Raw genomic sequence first — 14,610 nt, forward strand, 5'->3', positions numbered from 1 at the left:
GATTGTACACAGAGATCTTATCTGCCTTTAATGTTCTTAGTACATTGACTTTAATATGATATTCATATTGTTCAGATGTATGCAATTATTCATCTTTTAAAAAATCAATTGCCGGAGGTTGGGCTCTGTTTTTCTCTTGCCGTCCTCCAGCGGCTCTGCGTCTGACATTTGAACCAAAAGGCTGTTCTCTGTTTTTTCTCTCTCTCCGTCCTCCAGTGGCTCTGTTTCTTACAATTACTTGGCATCCTCTTTGTAAATGGGTGAAATCCCTGACGATGTAACAGCTGTTAAACCTAAAAGGCTTGATACTAGACTCATGCTTCTGTAGAAATGGTTGTTGTTGCACAACACCCACAAGGTAAGAAAAAACAGGAACATCTGACAGTTATTCTGTAAACTGGTTTGGCATAGTAGCTGATAGCATGGTTTTCTTGTGGTGTCTTGTTAGTCTTTCTGGTTCGGCTTGGCAATTCCTTTTTCTCAAAGACTTTATTCTCCACATTGATTATCTTTCTTTCATCTTCCAAGTGTCTCTCAGTTCGATTAAAAACAATAATTTACTCTCTATCACCCTCCTGAAGATGACTGTGCAGGTTTTAATATGCTTGTTTCTGTCCTTAATTTTACCCCTGGCCTTTTAAAAGTTTTTCTGACACGTATACGAACCTACACTTTCATGTGTGGAGTAGTCCGCACTTACCTATCTTCAGCTGTTATTGCATCGTCTCTGAAAAACAAAATCCTAATGCTATAACTGGGTCAACCTATCTTCCATTGTGATCACCGCCATCCTAGCGTTTGCATGTTTTCCGAGTCGTCTCTCATATTTGTTCATATTGTTTTCTTCTTTGTGATTGGAACTATGTACTCCTCATGCCTAGCAATTATCTGACGGTATTTGCCACATCTAGTTTGCACCTTCACTTCTGTAGATTATATCGCTGTTTTTGTGCATTGTGCGTTGGTTTATGTCCCGTGGTGCAGGACAAAGAGTGGCGGACTAGAATGTGACCCATGTGCATCTTCGTCTTGGAGCGAAGAGAATAGTGCATAGAGTAAGTGTTGTTTCTTTTTTAAGGGTGGATTCCATCCCAGGCTGTATAGCCTTAATATCGTAGTGGAAAGTTTTTCTTGTGAGATCTTTCCCAGGGTCAGAGAGTGGCTTCTGTGCCCACATGATCAAACGTGTTTGTGTTTTCCCAGCACCCTAGTGGTCTCTCTCTCTCTCTCTCTCTCTCTCTCTCTCTCTCTCGTTCTTCACTGGATGGGTCGATATTGTACTCGCCTAGCACTCTCCTAGGCCTGCGTTTGATTCTCCAGACAGCCAGTGAAGGATTAGAGGAATTTATTTCTGGTGATAGAAATTCATTTCTCGGTATAATGTGGTTTGGATTCCACAATAAGCTAGGTAACCAATTGGTTCTTAGCCACGTAAAATAAGTCTAATCCTTCGGGCCAGCCCTAGGAGAGCTGTTAATCAGCTCAGTGGTCTGGTTAAACTAAGGTATACTTAACTTTTTCTCTCTCTCTCTCTCTCTCTCCTGCCATTGATGGAAGAGAACGGGAAGCCCGAAGTGCTTCGTTGTGCAGACAAGGATAAGCTCTGCCGTAGTTCATGTTGCAGATGTGTGTAGACCCCCATTCGAAGTATATTGTTTGGGGGGGATGTCGGGAATGCTCCTGCAAGGCAATGTGCTGAGAGTGAGAAGCATGGCCATTGCCTCAGTGGGGAAAATACGAAGAAAACAGGAGAAGAAGACCCACTCCATCTTCAGAGCACCTTCACCATTCCTTCCTCTTTCCCCATCGTTGGTGCTGCTGCAAACTCTTTCTCCATTCTCCTTGACTTCTGGTAAGGATTTTGTTCCTCCTGTTAAGTCCGCGGGTAAGAAGAAACCTGAACACATTTTGTAAGTTCTTTTGCAGTTCCTCAGGGAAGAAGTACAGGACAGCTGCGAGACAGAGTCACGGGAGTCGGGGGTAGGGGAAAAAGGGGTAGGCTGGAGTCTCCTTGCAACCCTTCGTAGCTGATCACATACCAGAGGGTGGAAAAGAGGAACTGCCGTTCACTTAGCCGGGGAAGACAGGGATCCACCTCAACAGAGTCAAACCCTGCCTTGAGGCAGGAGCAAGACAGATCAGAGCGTCACCCCTCCCTGCACCGCTCCTGACACTGCTCACCAAGATGGAATGAGTCAGGGAGACTTCGCCGCTCTTGTTTGGGAGACAGGACCTGGGAACGGCTCTACTCCAAGGGCGACCACAGCAGAGTGGGATCCCATGCTTTTCACTTTTTTCCCACACAACGATCACCAGGACGGGACAGCGTGCATGGATCCAGATATGTCTCAGCTTCCCCACGTTGGCCATTACCGGACAACTGCACAGCAGAATGGGACAGAGACCGGGACCCGCTGGGACCCGCTGGGACCTACCCCGGTAGGTGCAAAAAGCCCGGAGGGAGGGATTGAGTCTTTTCTCCTGGAACTTCCAGATGAGGAGGAGTTTTTTACAGATCTTTTGATATATATTCTAACCTTAATTTGTTGAATTTTAAAATGGACTTCATCCTTAACTCATTCCTGTCCAATTGACGTAATATTATGCAACAACCCCCTACCCCCCTTCTTTTCTGAGTGACGTAATTTTACGTAAAATTTACCAACATTTTTCGTACGTATAGTAGGGGTAAATTTTTTTTATTTTCGGACAGTTGGTGGTTTCCATAGGCTAAAGCATACCTTGGACCTTGTAACTCAGGCATCGATACGCCAGGCAAGCAGTCCCTATACTGCGCATGCGCAATTCCCTGGCATAGTAAATTTCTCACAATGAAATCAGCTGATCCTACCCACGTTTCTCTCTCGTATCTTACATTTTTTTATAAAATGTAGGATTACATTATTGGAAACACTGTTTGGTATCCTCTATTTTCTATAAATTTTTTAGTTCCTCTGCTGTGCATGCGCAAATCCATGGCGTAGTAAAATTCTCACAATGACATCAGCTGATCGCACCCACGCAGGCCTGGCAGGCCACACTTCTGTTAGAGACCATGCGTACGAGGTTGGGTAAACACGTGTGGCTGTTTACATACAGCGACGTCAATCGAGAACAGTTTCCAACATGCTTTCGCAAAGATTTTACGGTAAAACTAGCGGAAATTCGTTAGTTCATCACATAAGAGACGTCTGGGTTTTAGGCAGGGCTCTGAATCTCATTTTTCATTATCATATATATCGATATTTAGAGAATTTTGTTGGCTTTCTCATAAAAAATAATTCATTCACCTAACTGTTATAGCTTTTGAGCTACGAAAGATAATGTTGACAACGGTAACATTTTTTTTTCGTTTCGAACAGCTTATAACGTCAAAATGAAACCGTTACTGTTACCAAAGCCATTTTTCTTGACTCTCACTTTAGTCCTCAACCTTTCCTCTACATTTTTGTATATTTACAAAGTAATTTCTATGAAAAAATCCGAGGCAGGGCTCTTAAAAAAAAATGTCTAGCGATAATTCTCACCGTATGCCTGGCAGCGCGCTCTGTTTCTTACCCACTTTTCTATCAAATTTTCACCAACTGGACTTATTCGTTTTTCATTGTTTTATATGTCGATATTTAGAGAATTTTCTTGGCTTTCTCATAAAAAATAATTCATTCGCCTAACTGTTATAGTTTTTGAGCTACGAACAATAATGTTGACAACGGTAACTTTTTTTTTCGTTTCGATCACTTTATAACGTCAAAATGAAACTGTTGCCATTACCAAAGCCATTTTCCTTGACTTTCCTTTATTCTTCAACTTTTCCTCTACTTTTTGCATATTTACAAAGTAATTTCTATGAAAAATAACCGAGATAGGGCTCAAAAAAAATTTTTTCTAGCGATAATTCTCACCATAGGCCGGGCAGAGCGCTCTGTTTCTCACCCTGTTTTCTATCAATTTTTTCACCAACTGGACTTATTCGTTTTCCATTGTTTTATATGTCAATATTTAGGAAATTTTATTGGCTTTCTCATAAAAAATAATTCATTCGCCTAACTGTTATAGTTTTTGAGCTACGAACAATAATGTTGACAACGGTAACTTTTTTTTTCGTTTCGATCAATTTATAACGTCAAAATGAAACTGTTGCCGTTACCAAAGCCATTTGTCTTGACTTTCCCTTTATTCTTCAACTTTTCCTCTACTTTTCGTATATTTACAAAGTAATTTCTATGAAAAATAACTGAGATAGGGCTTTTCAAAAAAAATTTTTTCTAGCGATAATTCTCACCATAGGCCGGGCAGAGCGCTCTATTTCTCACCATCTTTTCTATCAATTTTTTCACCAACTGGACTTATTCGTTTTCCATTGTTTTATATGTCAATATTTAGGGAATTTTATTGGCTTTCTCATAAAAAATAATTCATTCGTCTGACTTTCATAGTTTTTGGGTTACGAACGAAAATATAAAAATAAGTAAAGAATTTTATTTTTTTTCGTTAAATAACTCACATTTTTTCGTATTTAGAGGGCTGGGACTCTTATTCTGACTATTCCACCATAAAATATAAACATTTAGAAAAAAGGGACAGCAAAATGAACGTTGTTGGCATAAAATTTCTATTTTTGCTGAATTTTCGAAATAATTATTTTTTCGCACTGTCGAGCGCTCCCAGACACATCGGGGCTCATGTACCCTCAGTGATGTGATAACTATACAGATATGAAAGGGTTAAGGTTCGTAGGAAGTTGGATTTAGAGGAACTAGATACTTGACAGCCGAGGATTACCCCAGCTTCTTATAACTGAAGCATTTGTTTGGCAGTCTCCCAGAAACCAAGTAAACAGTTCACCTTTCTTGGTCCCACTGGTAGCAAGTATCATGAAGGAGTTGGACAGCCTAACAGCGGGAGGGGATAGGCCCTTAGCCTCGTCCAGTCCCAGAAGTTACTTCCCCCATCGTTTCCCTGCCAAGCCCACTATTATGTACCAGTAGAGGTCAGCACCCCTCCTAGAAATGTGAATTCATCAGCCTGTCGACTTTTTTGCTGTGTGTATGGGTGCAACTGCTACCCAGGATTCTTTGGACCCCTAGTGTACCAGCCCCAGTAGGCCACCTACCAGGCTGTCAGTACCATATCTTGTCTTTTGCTAGCAGTACCATGGTACTGCTGTTCCCATTGCTGACAGAACGGGTGCAGCCTCTACCTGGGGTTCTTCGGACCTACGGTGTACTGGTAGGCTACCAGTCCCAGTGGCCCGCCTACCTGTGCCACTGTTACCGACCTAGAGCTGTTAATCAGCTCAGTAGTCTGGTTAAACTAAGATATACTTTTTTTTTTGCACTGGTACTGGCCCAGCACCGGTACTGTCCCTGCACCGGTACCAGCCCCGCTCCAGTACCAGCCTTGTTCCGATACCAGCCCCTCACCGGTACCGGCCCCGCTCTGGTGCCAACCCCACATCAGCACTGGTCCGGTAGCTGGTCTACTGGGGCTGGCAAGGGTCCCTGGTCTGTGGACCCTGTCCCACCTACCAGCACAAACCAGTGAGGAAGTGTGAACAGAGAGTATGCAGGTGCTTTCTCATCCCCTTTCAATCTTCAAGAGAACTGACCAGGGCTCCTGGGATGGTGGCCTGGCGACTGGCTTGGTCACTCAGGCAAGGCAAGGCAAGGCAGCCTTCTTCATTTGTAGAAGCCTCAGCTTCTAAGTAGACAAGCACACCCATGGGATAGCCCCTGCTCATGTCCATGTGAGTGGGGCCACTCTCCCTGACCCAGCCAGACATCATCATTGTGGTTTGAGGCCTCGCTCACCTGCCAAGGTTTCGGTCTTTGGCAGGCAGGGCGAGGGTGTGTGCATCCTCTCATGTGATCTCCCTCCTCAGAATGTTGTCTGGGAGACTGGAGCTGGACAGGTTTGGGGCTTGGGACCGGGAATGTTCGTGTTCCCATTCCTGCCCATGACATGAAGGCCTGCATTCCTGGTCCAGTCCAGTCCATATGTCGAATGATTAAGAGTTCAACGGGTTTTGGCGAGTGTTTCTATCCTTCTGAGCTACAGAGACCTGTTGTGTAGATAATTAGAATGATAAGTCTTTTTAATGACTCTGAGGAAGAGATATGTTTTCTTGTTCTGTGCTTCCCCAGGCAAGAGAATGCTCCGAACTCCAACTGTTCATGCAAGGCACTTCCTCTATTTGTAACCCACCAGAGAAAATATGTTCTTTCAGAGAGATCATTGCCCTCTTTTAGGTTGACCTGGAACCGACTTATTTGTGTCCTGGTCTGTTTCTAGAATGTCTCTTTGTGGAGGGAGTCTCCCTATTGCAAGCGGAGACAACAGGACCGGAATTGATTGCCAGAGCAGTATTCCAGTTAGTCCCGTAGATCGATCATTGGCTCTATGATTGGCCAAGATCATTTTTTCTTCGGCCCTCCATACACCTGTGGAGAATGCAGCCCTCAAGAGACTGTTACTCTGGGAGGTAGTGCTATTATCTACCTCCTCCACTAGACAGCAAGCTGTCGGGGGCAAGTGTTAGTCCCAAGTTGGTTTGAACGTTTGAGGATGGACTGGTTCTGGGATCATTCCCCCCCCCACTTCTTCACTGGAGGGAGTGGGAGGCGATGGTGGGCAGGCTTGGGCTTCTTCACCAGGCAGTGGCTAAACCCTTTAGGTCTTTGTGTGGCACTACAGCTTGACCTTCGGGTCGGGCTGGCCCTCCCCCTTAGGTCAGAGAGTGTCCCAGACTTCCTCAACTCCTATAGAGGTACCCAGACTACTACTACCCCGTTAGAAGGATGGAGGACATCAGGGATGGGGCATTTTTTCCCAATTGCTGCCGATGTGGATGGGTGCCTATCAAGCCATTGGGCAAGTTTGGCAGCAACGCGGAGTGAAAGTATGGGTAGTGGATGCCCATCAGACATGGTTCTACTGCCCGTAGAGTCTTCGTCATCCCTCACCCTGGTTTTGAATGTTTGTACCCAGCTCATGGAAAGACTTTTCCCCTCTCTGTGGGAAGAGGTGAATGTGATGTTCCCGGAAGGTGTTGTGGGACTCTTCTACTCTTCACACTAAACCGGTTCGTTCACCAGAACTGGTCCTAAATGAAATGGTCCATTCTGTTCTCAATTCCATTAGAGAGGGTGTCTTCTTGGGGATTTGAGAGATATGTATATGTTCAATGCCTACCCATTGGTCCTCAGGCATCTCTTCTTTACCCTCAAAGGGGGGTGAACTGTGTTCCAGTTCAAGGCACTTGTTTCAGACTCATAACTGCTTCCCCAAGAGTTCACTCGAGTGTTCATTTTTATCTCTATTCATGCTCGTTTGTATGGGTATGGCTACGAAAGTACCAGTGCGATTGGCTGTTCCTGGTGAGCTAGTTGCTGCAGTCTTTAGGACAGAGATCAACTCATCAAGTTTTTTTGTCTCGACTTGTGTATAGTGATCAACTTTGAGAAATCAGATATCTCACAAGCAGAGGGTAGAATATCTGAACATGCTGATAGACATGGCAGCAGTGAGGATCCTCCCTTTGGGTTCTCGTATCTTCAGGTTCAGAGAGGCAGCATCTTGGGTCTGAAAATGATGATCGTAGCTTCAAGGTGGCCCCAAGTGGAATGATACAGAGACCTCCTCCACCTGCTGGTAGACATAACAAGGCAACTTCCCCTGCTCCCACCCTGCTGAAGCACCAATTTTCATTTGTTAGTGGCCTTCCATCCTCACGGGTGGAGGCTATCCAGCAGCTCCTTAGAAAGAAAGGTTTTTCAGGAGTAGTTACTGTGGTCAGTGCCAAACCATTCAGGCCCCTTCCCTTGGTTGGTACCAGGGAAAATGGAAGGTGTTCCTTCATTGGTGCAGTGGGAGGGATCTCCATCCCCTCAAAATGTCTTGAGGGATGTGCTGGAATCCCTTCTCTTCCTGCTTTGGGAGCACCTTTGTGTGTCGGCAATTAAAGGTTATAGGGCCAACCTTACCCATAGCAAAGATCATGGCCCAACCAGAGTCAGGGCTTACAACATCAGATGAATAGGACCGTTGGTGGCGTTCAGAGAAAACCACTCAGTTGGTCATGTCCTCTGGGCCGGGGTCAGAAAGAGGTAGATGGCATTCACCCATTTCTACCACAAGCATATACCACACAGGTCCTTAGGTACTTTCACCTTGGGCTCGGTCATGTTGGCACAGCAGGTCATATAACAACATAGAGCCCTACAGGAGCTCTGTCGGGAGGGGAAGACGTCACCAGCAACACCATTAGGAACGTGGGTGAGTATGGTACACACACCATACATCTCTTGCTGGCCTTGGGGTATCGAGAGGGAACACTCCATAATGTTTACCTGAGAGATTATCCTCAGTCCTTCAGGTGAGGCTCCATATATGAAAGCATAGGTTGGTATACGTGTCAGAACAAATACCAAATTAAAAAGAAATTTGTATTTTTCCTAACATACGAACCTACGCTTTCATATAGGTAAAGTTTCCCTCCTCGTACTGCCTTATAAAGTTTTGATCTCACTTAGGAGGATGAGTGTAGCTGTCACACACAATGCAAGATAGGTCGACCCAGGTCACACCACATGACCCAGGTATAGCTTTAGGATTTTGTTTTTCAGAGATGATTCAATAACAGCCGAAGATAGGCGAGCACTGATTACTCCATATATGAAAGCATAGGTTCTTGTATTAGAGAAAATACAAATTTCTTTTTAATATGGTATTCCTTTAGCATTTAGTTGTTAACTGTTGCCTGTAGCTAGATTCATCAAGTATGAGGCCTCTTGCAATTCCAGATTTATATCACTGTATGCAGACTCTTGTGCCCTCAGACTTTCACATGATTAAATTTTCTCTTTAATTTCTTTAACTCATTATATATAAAAAACTTTTACCATTAACTTTTTAATGCAAGCTTACAATTGTGTTGTTCATTAGTTCTGATATTCTGTTTTTGAAACTAATTTAGTCAACATCTCTATCTTGGATTGTTGGTTCTGCACAGTTGCCAAATACTGGAAAGAGGCATTTTAGTCTAATTTTTAAGTCTTAATTCACTACATTCATACAAAATAGATTATTTATTCTTGATCCTGAATGACCCCTTTCTTTGTAGTTTTCACCAAAGAAAAGGCAAGTTGTAACTGTCATGTACGATGCTTGCTTATACTTTTATGGCCTCACATGTTCCACATTAGTTTGTTTCTTCCTTCAGTTATTCATATATTTGGCATGCAACTCACTGGGATAGTTTGATAAAGCTCACATAGTTTCTCATTAAGGCTGCAAAAGATGCAAGTCATCTGTATTCATGAAATTTGATTGATAGGGTCAGAATTGTGTGTGTTCAATCAAGAGAGGTTGTGTGGTCAAGTATTGTTATGGAATATTAATATGAAATGTTTGAGAAACTGAGAGCTAAGGGGAAAAGTTGTAAGCAGCATACTTGGTCCAGAAAAATCTTATGATAATTGGTAGAGACAAAACGCAGGGTAAGAGGATGATGTATGGTGCTGAAGGCAATTTTTGTATGATAATTTTTTATAATAGATGCAAAGAGTTTGATGGCCCTGGCTTTATTTATCATTGTAACTTCCCACATGTACAAGATATGGCTGTATACACTAGTTCTGGGCAGCCTGTTTATCATCAGAAAAATGGTCTGGCTGAAATCTAGGGGCAATTGGGATTGTATTATTGAAGCTTGTCCGGCACTTAATATTTCAGATGCTATATCAAATCCAGATCCCAAGAAGAAGTTAAATTAAATGCTGATGGCTATTTAAGTAAGGCATGTCCCTAGAAAGGTCATCAAATTCAGGACAAATGACCAGCCATGGTTTGATGATATATGTAGACAAACTTACCATGACAAACAGACCAAATTCAACACATGAAGGAGAAATCGTTCACATGAAAATTACACCATTTTTTAAAATCTCTCCTTGCTGCAAATAGAATTTACAATATTGGTGAGAGAACTTACAACAATTCTTTAAAGAGGAAACTTAAAGGAATTACTCAGCCTCATCTGTGGCAGACCAAATTGGCATTTTTTTAGCTGTGGGTCAGGCTTGTCTTATATTCCACCACTATTAACAGATGATGATAGATTGGTAACCTCCCTAGGAAAAAGGCTGAACTGCTACATCGAGCTTTTGAAGCTAAGCAATCAGCAGAGGATGTCCCTCGCCCTGATACTTGCCATCCTGAACCTATTCTTGATGATCTTGATAGCTGGGATGGAGAAGATCCTGTTGATTTCTTCCCTTTGTTTTTTAAAAAGTTTTTTTTTATGTCAACATAGTGTCTTTGTGGGTAAGCACAAGTTTAGTAATGCAGTGACTGTTTTAAAGAATGGCGTATCTGCAGACTGCAGTAACTACAGGCCAGTTTCTATTCTCCCTGTGCTCCCCAATGTTGCAGAAAAACTTATTTTTAAGCCACTGTACAAATATGTGGAATCCAAAGGATTTTTAGCTGATAGTCAGTATGCATATAGAGTGCAGTAAGGTACCTGCGATGCTCATTTATATTTGACCTGCCGTTTGTGAGAGAACCTTAATAAAGGTTTTGAGTGTATAGTAATTCAAATAGATTTTAGTGCTGCTTTTAATTTGTAAATCATAAAGCACTTGTTAAGGATCTGCAGTAATGAGCATATCCAAAACGGGCATTGTGGCAGCTATTACATTACATTATATATATATATATATATATATATATATATATATATATATATATATATATATATATATATATATATATACACATATAAAAGTAAAATGTTTGTATGTTAGTGTGCTATAGAAATCCTAACTGCTTGACCGATCTAGACAAAATTTGGCATGTGGCCATCATCTGACCCAACTTGGATAATATGGTAGGTTTCAAACCCATACCCCCTTCTCTTGGTAACTTATGTGGTAAATAAACTCTACGGGTTTATCATACCTCATTTTATATACTCGATACCATAGAAATATATTAATGAAAATGCTTTTCTTTTCTGTGATTAATAATTCTGTATCAAGGTTTAGACTGTCCCCACAGTAATACTTCGATAAACTGGACAGTCACCACAGTAATCCTTGGATAAAATTAACAGTCACCGGAGTAATCCTTGGAGAAAAGCGACAGTCAGCACAGTAATACCTAGAAAAATGGGACAGCCACCACAGTAATGCTTGGATAAGTGGGACAATCACCACAGTAATGTCTCGATAACATTGACAGTCGGAACATTAATACCTGGATAAAAGGGACAGACAGCACAGTTATGTCTGGGTAAATGGGACAGTCAGAACAGTAATATTTGGTTGAAGGGGAGAGTCAGTACAGTAATTTCTGGATAAATGGGACAGTCAGTAAAAGAAGGTGCAGGAAAATGTTTTCTGAGTCCAGAGTTTTCCTGGCAGTGCCAGGTTGGTCAACTATAATATATATATATATAATATAATATGCTTATATAATATATAATATATATATATAGATATAAATTATATATATATATATATATATATATATATATATATATATATAATATATATATATATATATATATATATATATATATATATATATATATATATATATATATATATCTATATATATATATATATATATATATATATATATATATATATATATATATATATATATATATATATATATATATATATATATATATATATATATATATATATATATATATATATATATATATATATATATATATATATACATATATATATATATAGATATAAATATACATATACATGTATACAGATAGATATAAATATACATATACATATATATTTTATTTTATCTATATTTATATATGCTAGCTGACAAACCATGCCACCCAGGGAAACTGAATGACAACCAATAAACACTCTCTCTCTCTCTCTCTCTCTAGTTGCTTCAGTTACACTTAACAGCATTTTTGACATTTTCTATTTCACCCCTTCTCACCCCCCATTCCTATCCGGGCTGAACTTGGACTTACGGGGCATCAGAAGTGTTACTATTCATCTCAGTGACCTTGAAAACTATGGATTAGACACTAATATCTGTCGTTTTTGGTATTTTTTACATGTCACCCCCTTCTCACCCCACCCCTTTTGGTGCCAGTGATGTTTTACCCCCACAGTAATCTTTTCAAGATAGTAAGTCATATGTATACCAAGCTTGGTTGAAATTGCTCAGTGCGGTTATGCTGGAACATACATACATACATACATACATGCATACATACATCCTTTTATATATATATATGTATGTATATGATTTTTTGCACTTATCTCAAGTCCTGCCGTTTTGAAGAAAAAAGTTTATTCGTTTTTATATTCATAAACCAAGAGCTTTTCAGCTGTTATGCTGTTGTTATCATCGGGGCAACCTGTGGTGAAGCTATACTGCGTTTAAGATGGCATTTCAGCCGTATAACTGAAAAATTGAAATAACATAAAGTGAAATTAACAAAGAGATATGACTGGAGATAGATACATATGATTTTCCATTAGCTTTATAAGACCGGGTCCTTTGACTGCAATTTTTCTAGTGAGTCCTGAAGGCCTTGAATTAAATTCTTCCTGCTGGGTGGGGTCGGGGGTTTTGGGGGCGGGGAGAACACAGCTTGAGGATACCTGAATATTCGATACAGGCTGCTGCAGCTAGTTACTCATTGTTATAGCACTCACCAATGTACCATAGTCATCCAGTTGCTGAGGAAATTCGGTACGGTATCTTGTATATGGTCACACCCGTCGAGTGCGGGGTACTTAGTGTCAACCCATACCTGCCATGGTAGCCCATTGGTACGTTTGGAGAAATGAAAATAGAGCTGCGTGTTCCAAACGTACCAATGGGCTATCATGGTGGGGGTGGGTTGGCGACGACGCTATGTACAAATCCCGCACTCGACTGGTATGATGAGCACTACATTAACATTCTAGGTACAGTACATTAACTTATGTCGAGTAAGTGTTAAAAGACGTTTGTAGTTTAATATATATATATATATATATATATAGGTACAGTATATAATCATTTATTACTTATAATTATATATGATATTTCTCACCAAGTAGCCAGTTTATGAATTGGATATTAAAAGATATATATATATTTATATATATATATATATATATATATATATATATATATATATATATATATATATATATATATATATATAGTCATAAACTGGCCTTTGCCTTGGTGAGAAATTTAATCAAAACTATAATTGATGCTGCCACAAAACCAAGAAAGTCCAGTTTATGAGCAAGGGAATAATTTATATGAAAACTTACCTCAGAATTTCCTGGAGTTATACTTGAATAGGGAAGGTTGCCGTATGGAAATTTAGAATTCTTTTACCAATTTACAGGGATTTATTTACAGAAACTTAGCAAATCAACAGTGAGACACGGCACAACAAAATCACTAAGGGGCAGATTCAGAATAGGACACAGGAAACAATAATGCAATGATTTGGCAACCAGCAAGTGGATAAAAATGGGGCCAATCTGCAATAATCAGTTCAATGATAATAACCACATTCAGTCTTGCCCTGATTACATGGAATGGTCTCAGGAAATGCAAATGATGGAGCTCCAGGATGGAAGAAAGAATACTTCATATGAACATTTGGGGCCACAACGGAAAACTGTTATGGACTGCGACCAGGAATTATCAGAATTTGGGTGGCAGGCGGGGTATTGAAGCATGGATTGCGATCGTGCCACGTGTCCCTCCTGAAAGAGGCGTTCTGAGTTAGCCCTGCTCAAACTAAGGGAAATGAAATCTTCCTACGAATGATCACCCAACACACGTTCTTAGGTACCAAACATGATGTAGCCCAGAGGATAATTATGAGAAAGTCTCGTTATCACAGTCTTGGAATCGTATTGGGTTGGGGTTTTGAAACAAGGAACACGTGCTCGCCATCACACAAAGATAAATGAACACTGTTATAGCTTAACTTAAATAGCCCTTGAATTGCACTGGTGGAGGGATAATTGATTATCACGGGATCTTTACTTGAATTCATAGTATGTAAATGGCAAGGTGTGGGATACAGGTAGGTGAACAAGGGAGGATTGCGTTGTGGAGGGAGAGGTTAAAGTTTAAAGAAATGGAAATTAAGGAGTTTAAGTACAAGGGACAGGGCTGGCTATTTGAATACTCGTAACGTAAGAACCTTTTATGACCATTGTTGGCGCCTAACAAGCGGTTTGGCTGTCTGTCGACGATCATCACACCAGCGGAGCAGGGAAATGTAGCACGTGCAGTGCAGACGAGATCAGAGCAAGGAGTGGGGCCTTCTGTTTCCAAAACATGGCGTCGTGGGGGTATCTCACTTTTGGGCCACAACATACCTGCAAGGAGTCATACGCCAGCAAAATCACAGAGAAAAAAAGACCTTAGGACTAAGGGCTTACAGAATAAAATCCTACCGCATCCCCTAATCTCGATACGCCTATTGGGCTTTCCTGAACACAAATTGCTACCCCATCTCAGGCGATGGGGGGAGACGGGGATATGGTATTGTCCCAGCATCGTATGATCTTTTAAGGGGGGGAAGGGAGGTTTACTAACGGC

This window comes from Macrobrachium rosenbergii, chromosome 6 (assembly GCF_040412425.1).
Source record: "Macrobrachium rosenbergii isolate ZJJX-2024 chromosome 6, ASM4041242v1, whole genome shotgun sequence".
NCBI classification, from domain to species: Eukaryota; Metazoa; Arthropoda; class Malacostraca; order Decapoda; family Palaemonidae; genus Macrobrachium; species Macrobrachium rosenbergii.